Source organism: Argiope bruennichi, chromosome 8 (genome assembly GCF_947563725.1).
Source record: "Argiope bruennichi chromosome 8, qqArgBrue1.1, whole genome shotgun sequence".
NCBI lineage: Eukaryota > Metazoa > Arthropoda > Arachnida > Araneae > Araneidae > Argiope > Argiope bruennichi.
In genome coordinates, this window is record NC_079158.1 from 25,710,909 (window position 1) to 25,728,770 (window position 17,862).

At 28.3% G+C, this 17,862-nt stretch overlaps 1 protein-coding gene across 2 annotated transcripts in view; it reads left to right on the top strand.

Annotated features, from left to right (window-relative positions):
* Positions 1-17,862, top strand: part of LOC129980933 (protein PALS1-like) — a 198,879-nt gene that overhangs the window by 15,949 nt on the left and 165,068 nt on the right. The window contains exon 1 of one of the 2 annotated variants that reach the window (XM_056091433.1): positions 8,370-8,543. The exons of the other annotated variant lie outside the window; for it this stretch is intronic. The gene's annotated coding sequence lies outside the window, so the exon portion shown is untranslated. Of the gene's footprint in view, positions 1-8,369; positions 8,544-17,862 lie in introns of those variants that run through there. 2 annotated transcript variants of the gene reach the window in all.

Sequence of the window (17,862 nt, forward strand, 5' to 3'; positions counted from 1 at the left end):
AGCGTTGTTTGGAATAGGTACGCTCTTTTCTTAATTATGGCATAAGAAAAAGTGTCTTTTTTTGCCACCCATTCCGATGTATTAACGAGGTATACAAAGATATAACGCGAAATTTGTGTTGGTTTATAAGAATCTTTCTTTTAACACAAAGGTGAATCCAGACAATCGTACAAACTCACACGCCGGATAAATAGCATTTAAATTTTTATTATTATAAAAATATAAATAAATAAACTTCCAACTTTTACAGATCCATAGGTTAAGAATTTTTAATGGCTGTTAAGTTATCTGTAAAATAACAGTGATATATATATATATATATATATATATTCTCGTTTTGAAATATAAAGAAAGTTGTGATCTTCAAAAGATTCAAAACTCGAGATTTTTAGGAATCTTCACGTTTTACATCACTCAGATCTCGGGAAAAATATATTTTTGTCATTATGTCTGTGTGTTCATCTAGCGTTCTGCGTAAAAGATGACGCTCAAAAATACTTTGAGTTAGACTAATGATATTTGGTATATTGCCTTTATGCCAAATTTGTAGATTTCTATTAAATTTTGAACAAAGTCCATTCACAGGAACTATGTCTGTCCGCTTGTCCGAATATAAGCTAACACTATAGCTGCAAAATCAAAAGAGCTAGATGAATAACATTTGGTATACAGATTCAACATCTAAATTATAGATATGTATCGAATTTGAAATCTAATCTGCCAAGGGGTTGAATTTTTTTCAGCCTCTACTTTCACAAGCACGTAAACGCCATAACTCAAATCCGCAATTACTTGAATATATCACATTTCATATGTAATTTTATGCCTACAAGTTCAGTTCTGTGTCCAATTTTGATTTCAATCGGTTAAAAAAAACGCGTTTAAAACACAAGTTCGATTTTCGGTTTTATTAACTGCATCCCATTATCGCCAAATCGTAATATTAATCGCCAAAGAGAACTCCCTCACATCAAAGATCTATAATTCATAACTATTGTTCGCCAATGCTATGAGAAGCATTAGCGGCTAAAATGCTGTACAAAGTGAGGGAGATAACACCTTCAATGGGTAGCATGCTAGAAAGTTTTGGGAAGACAACTCCAGCTATTTCATGACTAATAAATAAATAAAATGCTTAATAATATATCAAGAAATAATAAAGAAAATTGTTAAGCAAATGATTTCCTCCTGATACATTGTTTCCCCGCCTTCTTTATTTGATGAAAATCTTGTTTGTTTGCACCTTGATTATTCTTTTTTTTCGTAAATGAATGTTGCAATTTAAATTTTCATAATTAAACAATGAATGAATAAATATAGATATAAATTTTTTTCTTGAGAAATATTTTTAAAAAATTGTTGTCTTGATGGTAATCTTCATAATAGTGCCAAGATTAGCACAGAATTCTAGTTTACTAAGGGCGAGAGAAAAACATTTCTGCTGTTTTTCTTTCTTTCTTTTCAGTATTAAACTTTAATTTCAGTATTTTTAATATTTTAAAACTTCCCTCAAGACAGAATCAGAAATTTGATATCATTGACCTCTGTCGAACCTTTTTAGTCGAAGTAGGAGAATATACGTGATAAGGCTTCGTTTTTAAAACGGAACACCAATCAGAATTTTTCTTTATGCTTTTTTGTTTTATTTTTTATTTTATTTCCACAGCTTGGAGACAAGTAGTTGGTTGACCGCTTTAGATGTTTTCTTTGAGCTCCGTACGTGATGGAAATATGAAATAGGAAGGTGACGGGGTCAAACTGAAATAAGATCTGGTAGCGATGTAAATCAAGACGTTTTTGACTAAACTTTTGACATCTGACTCATACTTTAAATTCCCTTGAAAGAATTATGTCAATTTAACTGTATTAAATATTTATTAAATATTTATCTATGTATCTTGTTTTTATTGTTTTAATTTGTAACTATGATAAAATTTTATCAGAAGAGTGCAACTCGATGCTGAGAAAGTTAAGATAAAATTTATCACAGTGTTTATTTTTATATTTGAGGATTCAGTAATTAACTTATTAATATTCAGGTATAGTTAATGTTTAGAGGAATGGCGAGTTTTCATTTAAGTTTGTGCGAAGAATACATAGAAAAAATGTTGTTATAAAAAGTCTATCTCTAGATGTTTAAAGATAATGATACTTGGAAAAGCATGAGAAATGTTTGGAATCGTACACTGTAATGGATTTCCAACAAAACCAAACTAGACAGTTGTCTAAGACCTCAAAAAGATTGACTAAAAAAAATTTTAGTTGCATAAAAAATTGTTAAAAAATACAAATTCTATGAATCTTAAAATATAAAAATAACATTGACACTTTATCAAGTATGATAATACATTATGGATCTTTATAGTGTAATACAGAGGTTGCCAACCTGTGAAAACATTTCCATAAGTGGAAAATACAAATAATTCTTGTACTGATGGCAAATACATTACATAAGAGATTAAAATAGGAAAAAAATTATAAAGTTTTATTTCTCTAAATTTGTGTAAAATGTGATAGTTAAGCAAATTCGAAGGCCTCTTTTTAACAATAAAGGAAGAGCAGCTGGAACTCAATTTAAAGCAATAAAATGTTTAGTAACTTCAGCAAACTGTAGAACTTGTGGAAGAAACAATTCCATTGTTTGCATATATTAACAGCAAATATTATAGTAAACTTGATTCAGCTGAATACATTAGATTTTATCTATTTTCTTCGTTTAACCTTTATTCCATAAAACAAACTCAAAAATAGCTTTCAAATAATCTTCTATTTAAATAGTTTATTGTCTAGATGAATAATTATTAGCTTTTAAGATATATTAAAGCGAAATTGTTTCTAAACTGTCTTTATTTGTTAGGACATAGAATTAATTAAAATGTAAATATAAATGAAAATGGAATGAAATGCAAAAATAAACGAGGAGAGTCGTCTCTTAGAACGTTTTCGAATACTTTCTAATAATTTGGGAAATGAAATTGTTTTGGAAAGTATTATTCTTTATTTCGCACTGATAGAAACACTCTCTCTTTGTAAAATTTTAAAATTATTTAAATCCTATTTCAGAACTGAAGGATAATTTTTTTCGATAATTTTTTATCTCCTATTTTTACATTGATTTTCCTCTCGTTTTGTAAACAAATATGAATTGTTTATTACAAACAGAAATTTATTTGAATGTTAAGATAGTATGGTTTTCTATCTTCGTATTGACATCGTAATAGCACTTATTTCAATTTTTATTTAAATGCGTTTTAATGTCTGTTTTCGTGTTGGAAATTATTCAACAACGCTGAAAGCGTATTTAAATGGGTGTCGTAAGATATTTAAATAAGAAATTTGATTTTTATCAGTTGTGTTCCGTGTATGTATTATGAAATAGTTTCTATTGTTCTCAATTAAAAACCAAAATAAGAAGCAATTTATATTTTATTACTCACTTTTCAAGCAAAATTGTTATGCAAATATTTTGGATAAAAGATAATTAGATTTTTCTCTTCTTTTTTAATTCTGAGATGTATTACCTCTTCTATATAAAATAATTAACTCCACGGAGGAAAAATAATAAAAAACTATGAATTTAAATAAAAGTACCTACCACTTAAAAAGCATATCTACTATGAAATATAAATACAATAATAATATCTATTACTGATGTAAATATATCTATTATTAATTTTTTTATTGAAACAGGTAGCAAAAATTAGGAAGCATTTTCGACATTGCACACGAGCTCATAGGCACTTGCACACAAAAAAACTTTCGTGAAATGATTTCACTTATTATCTTTTGTGAATGTGCTTTCATTCAGCAACAATGATATTTAACTAATTAGGGCTAAATCGATTATCATTTCAGATTAAAGCTGAAATTATTGATTCAGAGGTAAGTGTACATTGCATACAAAATTTATAGAGCTCATATAAAGCCTTCAAATAATATATTTCACATGCCTATAAAAATTTCTAATTCAAACTTGCTTTGCTGGTAGAAATATTGAAACTAATGCACGCATAAAATATTTCATTTTTTTTTATTTGTAATAAGGCAATGCAATCTTTGTGCACCAAAAAGTACAGCACAAGGCTTACAGAAGTAAGTAGAAACAACTACATACATAGATAAAAACAACAGGGAATAAACAAAGCAAAAAAAATTATACAGTGATGATCTGTTTACTGCTGATTATATTATGATTAAAAAGATTTCACTGACTCACAATAATTACGGTAAACCAGCTGGTCGTCAAAGTTGGCTTATAAGTAATAAAAACTTGATGATTACAGGCAAAAAAAAAGAACTGATTACGAAGTTGGAAATCATATCCATTTTATTTTCTTTAATATGCCCATTTCATTGAATAAATTTCATATTAGTTTTGTTTCGTTTCAATAGTATTAAAAATCTAAAATTTCGGTCCACCCATGATCGTTACGAGGGCAGTATGAAAAATATCTCGGACTGGAGTGAAATGCAAAGAAGGGAATATACGTGGAGAAGCTGGAGAGCACTGAAAATAAAGGAATTACTATTTCATTGAATACTAAAAGCTCATTAAACGGATTCTCGATACAGGTCGAATCAATCGAATTCATAGGCAGAATTAAAAAATAACTGAAACTTCGCTAGAACTAATTTAATTTAAACACTTACCAATTTAGAGGAGAAAAAAAAGTGTCACATACATTCCTTCAGTATATATAATCGAAGACCGTCTTCTGTAACCGTGAGAGGAGTTCAAAAAATATAACCTCTCTTTTGGTTTTCATCATTATCGAATGCGAAATCTCAAATTATGTTTTGACATCTATCATCTTAAACAAACATTTTTTTATGCTTAAATTCACTAATTCAAATAAATTTAAGTTTGAATTAATAGCAAAAGTCAATGAGCTGAGGTCTGCCATTTTTATTTGATTCATAATATTTCCTTCCTGACCTAATTGAAGATAATTGCTACTTTCTTATAGGTGTTTTTTTGTATTTGACATTGCATATTTTTCTGATAGTGGATCATTATTTGTTTGGAAGTTAGTTTGTTTAAAATTGATTAATTAATTTGTTTTAAAATTAATTAATTACTTAATTTTGATTTGAGTATTCGCGAACATAATGGATAAAGAAGATACTAAAGGAAACATTCTAATGTTTATATTTGCAACTAAAATCTACAACAAATTACATTTTTTTAAAAAAATTTCTTAAGCACTTTTACATTAGATTTTCTATTACACCTTTTATTAGTTAAATTGCAACAATCAGATTTGAGATATTTTTTAAAGGATAAGAGTCCATCTAAACAGGTGCATCTTTTAATTGATAATTGTGCTCAAATTGGTAGAGATAACTAAATCCTTTTAGTAGAATTCTTTTTTTAACATTATGATATCTACCCTTTTGTTTAGTTTAAATATTAGTTTTATGTTTTGTACCAAATTTATCTATCTAGTTCATTGCTTGTACTTTCTTACATACATAGTATACAAAGAGAAAGTATAGTAATCTTCAAATTTTAGAGATTTTGACGAATCTCGTAGTTTTTAGATCTTCCCGAGTACGAAAAATACTTTTTTTGAATTTTGTCTGTTCATCAGTCTATCAGCACGATGAATCAATAATTCTTTGGGCTATTTTGAACGGAATCCGTTCGGAGGAAGTATACATGTCCAATTGTTCGAACACAAATGAACACAATAATCATAAAACAAAATAAGCTAGATAAATAAAATTTGGTGCATAGATTTAGCATCTAATTTACAGATATGTATGAAATATGAAGCTAAATCCATAAGGTGTAGACGTCTGTCAATTTGCATTTTTTTTTATGAAAGTAGCTTGAATGGTCCTTAAACTCAAATACGTTCTTTGATTTGCAAAAAAAAAAAAAAAAATTAACTTGATGAGTGATTCCGTTTATTTTAATCACTTCCTTCGATTTACTATATATGTAAAAAGTAAAAACCCATCCTCTGTAAATAAATAAAAATTTATTTCTTTACGAGGAATTCAAAATGTCAACTGTATTCCCATTGCCACTAATCCAGATAAGAAACGGTGACGAAACTTTACGAAAATTTTCCTCCGGAAACTCTTGGCAATCCGTCTTCCGATCAAAACGCAATTGCTTATTGCTATTTTAAAGAGACACCGGATATAAGCAAGTGATATCACACTAAACATTCTCTTAAATAGATTGTATGGAAAAACTTCCCTTTAGTGCCAATCACCTGTTGCAGTTTATTTTTGGCGAAATGTATCATAATTTCACTTTGGCTCAGTGAAACAACAATTTCACTGAATGTTTAATGCGATTTCTGCTATAAAGGTATTAACAGCGGTTTATTCAGGTATTTTTGGGTCTTTGGAGGCCTCCTCCTTTAATAAGATTGTCTATTTAGTTTTACATTTTAGAGCATTTTTAAACGTTAATTGCCATATTCCCATATTCGATTGACAGCAAAAGTTCTCATTCAGTGCAGAATTTGATTCGAGCAAAGCACGCCTATATTTAGTTTATATTTCCTTGTTTTAACATGTTGCTCATCGCATGAATCGTCTGTGATTCACACCGACTATCTTATGAAATATTCTCTTCTCTGCTATTATTAAGAAATAGCAAAGAAGTAAGCATCCTCCTTATTTTATAGTTGGTCCGAATCACAGATATGAATTATTGCCGTGAACATTTTAGCATGTTAATGATTTATTTAAGGTAAATATATTTCTATTTCATTACCTTTGTTAATATTTTTTTTATCGATTACAACTCCAGATTGCCGAGAATCCACGTTTGTACACAACATTATTGAAGCCGTTGTGCAATGTTTATAAATACTCTAAAAACTAAGTGAGTGAACACAAAGAACACAACAAAAGCATATTTGATTAAATGTTAACATTATCCTAAAATTTTATCATTCATAGAATTTGAATTTTTTACAAATTTATTTATTTAACAACTAGGAAAAAAAGGCTTTTCTAATCGACCTACTTGCGGTCGCGCGCTTCTGATCTCAGTGACCTGTCTAGTCTGAAAATTTTGACATATTGACCGTAAGACCTCCTAGGAAATAATAATAATGTCACATGAAATATCATTTAATCATATGACATCATCAAATAAAGACTAAATAATATTCCAATATGTTATAAAAAACGTAATTATTTATAATTTAAATACTTCAAGTTTTACACATACTGCAATCCTAATATTTAACAAATAATAATAACAAAAAATTACAAATTTACTTATTAGACAACTGTGTATATCGTGCATCATCGAGATATCTACGCTCCTCCCCCCTTCAGTTCAGCGATCCTAGTTTTCTGCTTATTCAAAAATCCGCCATTGCTTCTCATCTGACAAGTTATCACACAATTAATTTATTCATTAATTTTTTTATTACAAACTATTTTTGATGATGTATCTGTTTCGCATAACAAATAGTTTGTATAAAGTGCCCATAATCAGAACTTCTAACATTATGAAAGAAAATGAAATTCTTTCTTAAGGACGTATCAGCTAACTTGGTCGTAATCCTTTCTTTTCACTGAACATAGCATTAGTGTCTGGATAGACATTTGGAAAAACAGTGACTACTCCTGTCACGTTATACATGACGCATACCTTTCGGCATAACTCACATTTAACCTTTCCTGATTTTCAGCAACTGATTTATTTTGAATAATTAAATAATCAGTTGCTAAAAATTATAATTGTATTACTGACTTGATGAAATAAATTTTAACAAAATAATTAACTTTTGTTATTGTGGAGTAAGGATCCGACTTAGATGCCATTCTCATTATTTGACTAGACTCCAAAATTATCAGGTCTGTCCCATAAAACTCTCGTGTTGCTTTAAGCACTCGTTAATATAAATAATCGTAACTAAACTAATCCTTGGCATTTTATGATTGAAGAGATGGGAAAAATTCCAATTTGGGAGGGGGCGGTGGAGTTACGGTCTCGGTCTAGGTAATAGTTGCCAGATGTACAAATTAGGTGTACAAACATTAGGTGTACAAATCTAACCGAATGTTAATCTGTCAAATCGAAGGAAAGCAATCAGACAAATAATGCATGATTCTCCACTTGGGGAACCCTATGTTTAAATTAAGAAACACTTCACTTTCACGCACTTTCGGTGTCTGGTATTTACCAACATTCGATACCCGACTGAATGAAAAGACCCGCGTATTTGTTCTTTTTATTGCCAAACTGAGTCACTCGATAAAAAGGATACGGATGTGATCAGGTTACACAAAAATGTTCATTCAGAGCATTATTGCGTCGGAGAAACTGTGCACCTACAGAAAGCAGAGGAACGTCAATAAGTAATCGTGATTCATTGCACAAGCGTGAGGTGATCAGACGTCAGTCGTGATTGATTTCGGAAGGAAGCAAGCCGCATTCGTGAGTCTGGCCTTACGGAAAAACAGCTGTCCTTGATCGCATAGTGGTACAACCCGATCACGAATCCAAATACTCAATCGGCGAGTTAGTTTTGAAGGGCAGCTGAATTCGAACCTCTGCTCGACAGCTTGTAAGTGGAATTTGAAAAACTAGATTCCTTTTTTCTTTTTTTTTCTTTTAATTTTTTTTTTTTTTTTTTTTTTTGGCTTTGAGATTGTTTACGGTGATATTGTTTATGAATTAATAACAGAAATGGAAGTTTGTAGAAACACTGAAATAAAACGAGACAGCTGAACTAAATTCCTCTTTAGCCGGAACAGTAGTGGTTATTGTTTATTTGTTTTTAATTTTAAAAAAAAGTTTTTGTTTTTTACGAAATATTACAGATTATCACGATTTTTTTTAGTTATGAATAAATCCTGCCTCTTTTTTAAAAAATATTAATGAAAAATTTAATTTGAATAAATAATAGATTCGGAAAAATAATATTTCAATTTTTCCATAAAATAGGGAACATAGGATATTGTCATTGTAATTTAGTTTGGTAGATTTATATTAAATTCTTCTTTTGGTACAACAGGAGACGTCTTTGGGACGCGATATGTAATTTTGTGCCTTTACTAGATAATCTGGAGCGGTGCCCTCTTTTCAAGTTTCACACCAACAACAGAATGTATGGTAATTTTTATTAATCAATATGGAATGAATTTTTATTAATCGATATAGATTAATCAGTCTGGAAAATTTTATAGTTAGAACTTCATTATTTCTTTCAATTTTTGTTAACTCCATGACTTATATCTTCTATCCCCCATCCACCCCAAAAATTAAACTAAAATCTAAATTGTTCGAATATTCTATATTTTTTAAAAATTCAGAATTGTCAGTCTAAAAGCTTGGTCACTTAATTAACTCTTCACTCCGTCGCCATGTATATTTACACTACTTTTTTTAATTAATTCCAAGTAACTGAATGATTAATAAATAAAATAATTTACTTCTTACATTTTTCTCTCAAGAGAAAATACAAAACCAAGAACCATATATATTTTACACTAACTAAAGATAAGTTAATTTACTTTCGATTTTTAATTAATTAAACCTAATAATAAACTTCACAATTTATTTTATATGTTGTTTTTCTCAAATGCCTTACATTCATTTAAGGCCAATTTACTCTGCTGCAACTGAAAAATTTTAAAAATTAAAAGATTTTCATAGAAAAATTTAAATTTATTTATTGCTAAAGAAAAACTGCATTGCTGCCATTGTTCTTTCCATCCTTTTAAACAGACAAAACAAACTGGAATTTTTTATAAAGAAAAATTAGTGAAGAATCTAAATAGCCTTTTTGAACGGACCGAAAATTAAGATGAAATATTTTAAAAAGTTATCTTTTGAAATCTTCAAAATTTCAACTCACCTCAAATCAATTAAATGTTTTGGTGAATGCATTTTCGGGGAGAATCGCAATTAAGTGAAATATTTGTTTTGTAAAAAATAAAGCCAGTTAAAAGCAATACATCTATCGTTAAATGCCTATAATGAAAAAGAATTCAAAATATGTACTTAATTCTCAGAAATTATCTTAATTTTCAATTTTAAGAATCATACACATTCGGTATCGGCGATTTAAGAAAACATTATGACAACTCTTATAAATTCGATGATTATATGAGCATTTTTCGTGTTGCAGCTTCACTCAATTTTTTTACGCTGAAGTATAGGTTAAATGTAACAATTACTAAAGGTCTGCACTCCCTCCTTTTTTGCAAGTATCCGAGCTGATCGGCAATTATTAAAATTCCTTTAGTGTTTGAGTTTGCTTTACGTTTCCTCGCCTTTTCATAATGTGTCTGATGTGCAAAGGTATAATAACTTTAACAGTACATTGTCTTAGTTAGCAGTTTTATTTGTACAATGTATTTACGATGAAATTTACACAAAATATGGAATTAATACGGTCTGAATCGGCATATTCAGCATTCAGATGTATTTGCCTAGAAAACAAATTCTTTATCTTCTAGCATTTTTTCCAAGCGATGCTCTTTCTACCATCTTTGGTCTATCAGGCAATCTAGAGCAATCATTGGTATCCATCCACATTCTCATAATATGAAAGTTTGACACAGAATCTTACTTATTCCTATCAATAAAATATTAAAAACTTTAAGACAATTGGCAAACACGGAATTGAAACTGCAGTCGATTAAAAAAAAACACATCCTATCGAAATTAATATATTTTTCTCTGTTTTTATGAAAGCAAAGTACACCAGTAAACTGTGCAAAACTTTCATAATTCAGCATTCTTCTATCCAGAGAAAAAAAAATTATTATAAATTACTGAAATTAAATACTTAGAAAATCGGAAGCACAGAACATAGTTTATTTGATTATTTGAACGCATTAATAATTTATAGCATTTCTTTGTTTACAATATTTGATGTCCGAATACACATCTTCTGGAGTTTCTTGTTTATTATTTTCAGTAATTGATTAAAAAAATTGTTAAATTTAATGACTAAAAAGACTACTACAGCTGTCCATAAATAAATACACCAAATATAATCCAGCAGCTTTAAATATTTTGTTTTCATAAATTTTTAATAAGGAGACTTAATTAGCTGCTTTAAATTTTTTAACCTTTTGATACAGTATAATTTAACTTGGTAAGCTTTGTTTGCTATGTCAAAAATCAGTAAACAAAACTAGTTACTGGCGGATTACCCATCATTGTAGGTTTTATAGTAAATGAGAAAAAAAGCTATTAACAACGAAAATAATATGTAAGGTAATTACAAATATTACATAACGTATTAATTAAATAAATTATTATAATAAATTTTTCATAAGAAAAATTTACTTTTTTTGTTTAATAAGAATATTCTATTATCTTTAATCTTATATTTGTGTACGAGTAAAATAAAATTTAAAAAATCTTCTTTCCTTATTCACAAGAAAAGGTAAGCTTTTATGCATGTATTATATCAAAATTTAATGTTATAAATACTCTAACTTTCATTTTTAAATAAATCCTCCAGATTTCTGACAATCATTATTGATATTGAGAAACAGGTAGAAAGATTTTAAAAACGGACTTTCAGGGTAGAACACTTGCTTAGTTTATACATGATTCAAAAATGTCCATTTTCTGAACGAAATGAATGTTTCTATAAAAAAAAAAATTCTTTAAAAGACGAGAACTGATAAATTTGTTGTATCAGTTTTAATGAAAAAACTGTATATTAATATATATATTTTAAAATTTCTGATTTATACAAAAAAATGCGATAAAATTAATAGAACTAGGAAAAAAGGCGTAAGGAAATTGCAAGTTTTTTTTTTTTTTTTACCCCTTACCAAAAGATAACATACTTGGCAATTTGAATGAAGAATTCATTAACTCATTAAAAATGAAATCTGGGTAATGAAATCTTTTATACTTCGAAAAGTAATCTTTTATATTGAAATTTAATTGTTTACTTAATGTAACTGAGCATGTAATAAAATATGGGATTAAACCAAGCATTAACTTTAAGAAATTTAATGAAAAGAGTCAAAAATTCGCGCTAAAGAGTCATTCTGTTTTAGTATAGAAAATTTTTTTTAGTGATGTAGGCAAAATAATAATGAAATCTACAGATGGACTTAATTTATTTAAATAACTGTAAATATTGTTAGAAATTTCCGAATATATATTAAAAAATTGTAGAGATAAATAGTAAAATACAATTCACTATTACTTTCGCTTAAAGCTTCAAAATAAAAGCCACCTAAAATTTAATTTCTTTGAATTGACAGAAATTTGAAATAAAATTCTTTTGATGAAACTTCAAATTTTCAAATCCAGAATAAAACGTATTAAAATTTTTATCATAACAGAAACTATTCGTCATCTTTTCGCTTACTTCTACATAAAAAGGGGAAAATAGAATGAATCTCATCTTTTAAAATCGTCTCTCTCACATCTACTTCGAAATAAAATTCTGAAGAAAATGACACATGGCAATAAAACCACATCGTTTTATTTTTATTTTAATGACTGTTTGTTTTATTACTCTCTTTTCTAGCGAAATCTTTTTTTATATCTATTCTTTCGATTGCACCGTAATTACATACACATTATTAAATCAAAACAAATCACGCATATTCACTGCCATAGTCAAGTAGATTTTTTTTGAATGAAATAAATCTTAACCTTTATGTCATTTTCGATATTGTATTCACCAAGAATGGAAGGATTATCAATGAACCAAGAAAAAAAAAGAATGGATGGGTTTTTAATCCACCACGAATTGCTTTGGCAGGAAGCAATGACTTCCGCTACATATCCGTGTTGCCAAAAATTATTTGGCAGTACCGAGCTAAGCTCTAACTTCATTATGATTATAATGCCCAGTCCTGCAGAAATAGCCCTGTTTTAAATTATTTATCCCATATTAAAACTTCTGTCCCAATTTGTCCACATTTTGAATGAAATGTCCTCAATTATCTTGTTTCTAATAGTGGAATGAAATGTTACTATTAAGAATTTTAGAAAGAAAATAACTTTATTTACTTTTTAAATATTGGCTTCTGAGAATTCCCTTTTCGAATTTTAGTGATTCATAAAAAACTATAAATTCCAGTTCTACTTCTAACATTCTTTGAATATTATGTTCTGTCTGCAGGCACGTGTTTTTATTAATGTTAATGACAGAATGAAATAGGATAGAATAGGCCCAGGTACCCGTATTATTTCTGACTGTTCGGGTTTTGATTTAGTGCCATGACATGACTGCCCTTTCTCACTATCACTACCATCATCACCCTCTTATATATGAAAAGTAATCGCCTGAATTTCGGAAAATCTACTCACTTTAGTGTTGTGACTCAATATATCAATTCAAATATCCAAAGTCAATATCTTCTACGACATATCAACTTTGATTGAGGATAACAGGTTTTAAAAAAATTGCGACGAATTAAACTAAAAGGAAAAAAATTTTTAACTTTCATATTTATAAATAATGAAATAACAGTTGCCGAATGTGAATTTTGGATGAACTCCAAATAGGAATGTTGCCTATTACAATGATTCTTATAGCAGTATTTTATGGATTTTCTACGATTATGATCCTTAGAATTGAAAACCACTCTTCGTTTAAAGGGATTATTTGTGTGTGTGTATATATATATATAAAATCGTTGTATCTTGCATTTGCCAGCCATGTTCGAAAGAGAACTTTATAAATTTTTGTAATTTTATGAGTCCGGCTAATGTAAAACCTCTAGAGCCTCAAAACCCGTCAAAGTTTTTTCGTGTACGAAAATAAAATGGAATCGTCCCTTCTTTCAGAGTGGAAGACATCTGATGAGCTAAAAATGAAATGCCCATCCAGAACTAATAAGACACCCTAGTGGTTGCCATTTGCAGTTTGAAGCAAAGGTTTTTTTAATTTGTTCTTAGTTGCTTAATTTGCATTTATCCCATTTTGCAAAGATTTTAATAACATTATTTTTGTTAGTGAGCCCTTTATCGCTGTTATATATTTAGGAGCAAATTTTAAAAAATAAAAAGGAATAGACGAATCAGATAATCAATTATCATATACAATATTTCAAACAAAAGGTTCAAATCTCCTTTAAATTTTCCCCAAAAAATTTATAACCTGTTTATCACGTAAAAAAACTATTTAAAGATAAAAATAAAGCTATTGATTATGACTAATAAATTTTCCTCGCAATTTTTTAAAGAAACTTTATATAACTTTTATAAATCCAGCGAAACATAAACATTTTTAAATGTAAAAATGAAACTTAAATGGTGTCGTTAAGTATAAATTGTTTTCTATATGTGTTTAATAACGTCGTACAAGCAGTTAAAGACCAATTTCACAAACAATTCATGTTGAAGCAATTTTTAGTTTCACTTAATTTACTTTTTTTCATAAAGGAGTTTTATACTTTAAGACAAATTTTAAATTTGAAACGTAAATACCACTTTAAGGAAAAAAGTGTTTTTTTACTGTAAAAAAACAATAAAATGTGTAAGATTAAGCATGTATACTTAGTTTGTTAGTTTTTACATTTTCTAATTTGAGCAACAAAATAATTAAAAATGCAGTAATTCTGCAAGTTCGCATCTAAAATAAAGTACGAACTACTAAATTTAGGTTCAAAACTGTATAAAATATTTAAAATTATATATATTGTGAAATAAAGCGCCTTTTTTTCCATCATCTAGGGTTTTTTTTACTAAGATTATTACACACCTAATTGATGATAGCTGTAACAATATAGAATACTTTACAAAAGTTTTTTTACTAACACGATAACTAGAGTAATTCAATATTAACCAGCTAGGAATGGAAGTGAAAGGAGAGTGAAAATCTCGCCCAGCATCGTATATAGATCACCAAGATCACTCGGGGCGAGGGAGGAATTTTCATTTTCCTATAGCTCATTTACAATTAAAAATCGCAAAAATTTAAAATAGATGAGCTATCAGGGTTGACCATAGGTAAATTATGCATCTGCGGACGAAAGGAATCTATCTTAATTTCCTGGCGTACTGACTGGGATTTTTTGTTTTCTTGCATTTCTAGAACGAATTTGTCGAATTTGAAAACTCACATGAAAAATATGAAAAACCATGGAAGATACAAAACGTTAATTATATTTTTTAATTATCTGATAAATTTAGAGCCAACTGCTAATCATGAAGGAAAGAATGTTATAAAAACTCATCCTAATTTCTATTAGAAAGCAAAATTTATGGAAGTTGTTGAGCCGTTGAATTGAATATGCATTTGTCAGCGTAATTTCAGATTCTGTAAGTTTTAGTCCAGCAATTGTTTACCTTTATGAAATGAAATTAGTCTCTTGTAAGATCTAGAAGGGTTGACATTTCTGATATATAAGTTTCGAAAGCCTTCTTTAATATATTATTTCCCTGGAAATAAAAGGAATAGTGGCATAAAAGTGTCACAAATACATTATTAATTTTACCATTGTATTGAAAAATTACGATATCTTGACGATTCATTGATGAATAATTGAAATTTTAAGATAAAAGAAAAGTTGGGTATAATTCTTTTTTGCTTATTTATCGTCAAAACAATATAATTATTATGAAATGCATTTTAATGAAGTGAAACAATAATATATTAAAATTATATCAGTGGTCCAACTAGAGAAACTAATTCTAATTTCATTAAATGATTAAAGCAAAAATAATTTCCATTTCTCAAATTCAAACCAGCACACAATGAATGAATCCGTGTATGACGTTTTATGCATCGTAAAATGTATTTATTTTTTTATTTTTTCACATACAATACAAAACCCTGAAATATTTGCTATTGTGTTTTTTTAACCAGCCTTTGTAAGTTAAACGTTACTTCTCAGTTAGATTTTCTTTTTACTTTCTCCCATAAGAAGTATAAAGGAGAGCAATCGTCAAAGTCTTCGAACTCAGGATTTCGACAAATCCACATTTCAGGTTTCCATGAGTAAGAAAAACACATTTTTGAAATAATATCTATCCGTCTGTCTGTCTGTGAATACAATAACTCCAAATCATTTTGAGTTACTAAAATGAAATTTAGTACATTGGTTTTTACATCAAATTTTGAAAGAAATCCACTTTGAGGAAGTCTATCTAATAATTACAAAATGAAGGAAGCTGGTTGGATAAAATTTGAGGCTTGAATTTAACATCTAAGGAGTTTAGACTCTATAAAATTTGAAATCAAATCCACCAAAGGGATGATGAATTGACTGTTGGCATTTTCTCATGTATGTAGCCCAAAATAGCAAAGACTTAAAGAAGTGAAATTTGGTATGTCATTTTGTGACTACAACTATAGTTATGCGTTAAATGTTGGTTTTAACAGTTCGGAAAACGGTGCCTAAAATACACTTCGGGATTGTTGTTTGTAGTACATTTGTATTAATCTCCCCAAGCAATTAATCTCAATGCACAAGTACATTTATTAGATAGTTTCAAGGAGACTTCTCTCACTGGTTTCTTTACTTGCAGGTACGCTAACTAAATTGCCTAATATTTTGCATTTGTAACAAGAAAAAAAGAAAGAAAGTTGCCATTAATTAATATATTTTTAAACATCGCATTCAAGAACACATTGTGATCATCATTATCAATTTTAAAAAAATGGAAACTAGATGCCAAATTAAACAAAAATCTAATACAATATTTTAAATTGTGCCTAGCAAAATATTTTGTATAAAAAAAGTATTTGATCTTTTATATTTAGATAAAAAAAACATGTATGAAATATTCCAATACTTAAAAAAATATATCAATAATAATTAAAATAATAAAAGTGACTGTATTTGAATTAAATTATGATAAATATCGGACTGCAACCCAAACTTTGAATGATGCATTGTGTAAATTTCTATTTTTGTCCTCTACATAAATAATATTGTCAGGAATTTTTTCAAACTAATATGGTTATGCGCATTAAGTATTTCTTATTTATATAATGCAACACAGTTACATGCTTCATATTCTTCATGCGTTTCTTTTTGAAATATTTTCCATAGCATGATTCAAGAATTTTTCGAACCCATTTTAGCCCCAGTCAGTTCATTAAATCCGAAGTTCACCATATTCTACATTATTTTTTCTTACCTTCTGAAGTGGAAAGAAACAGATATTTGTTCCAACAATTTCATTATTTATTTCTTCAATCAATTCCTCTTGTTTTTACAACTGGTAGTTTCATCAAAGAAACTGAAAGTTTTGTAAAAAGTACAGCTGGAAAAAATCTGCTCAAATTATCGAGCAAAGAAATGTTGTATTAACAGCGACAAAGTCTTAGCAACTTTAATATATTTCCTTGTGATGGAAAATTTGTGAAATAAGTCTGTCTAGACCAATTATGTTTTGATTTTATTTGTTGAATCTTAAAGATTTCTTTTGTATTAGTATTCATTTTAAAAAGAATTTTTCTTCAAGAAACCGGAAAATAACGTAACATCAAAAAAGTAGGATTTAAAAGTATTTGAAAAATGCCTCTTCATTTTCAGTTATACTGCTACTTAAAGAAATAAAAGCATTCAAATATTTACTGACAACATAGAAATGCAATGATAAACCGCGAGTTTAATTTTTGAAATAAAAATTTCAAAATAGGATTGTATATTTTAAACACCATATGAAGTTGATCAAACTCTTTTTTATTCAATTCAAATTCTCATTTATGTTTTTAAAACAAAGGGATCTCGCTTAAAAATAGCTTAATCTTAAGCGAAATAAATGTATATGTTCTGAAACCGATTACTTGTTTCATTTTCAGAATGAATAATGAGTTTTTGTTTTAAAAAATTTTCTAACCATTTTCTTTTTAAATTTTTGAAAAATTCTGTAAATTAGGAAAAATGCCAGTAGCAAATATTTTTGATTTTGATTTTCTCTTTTTTTAAATATCTTGCATTTTT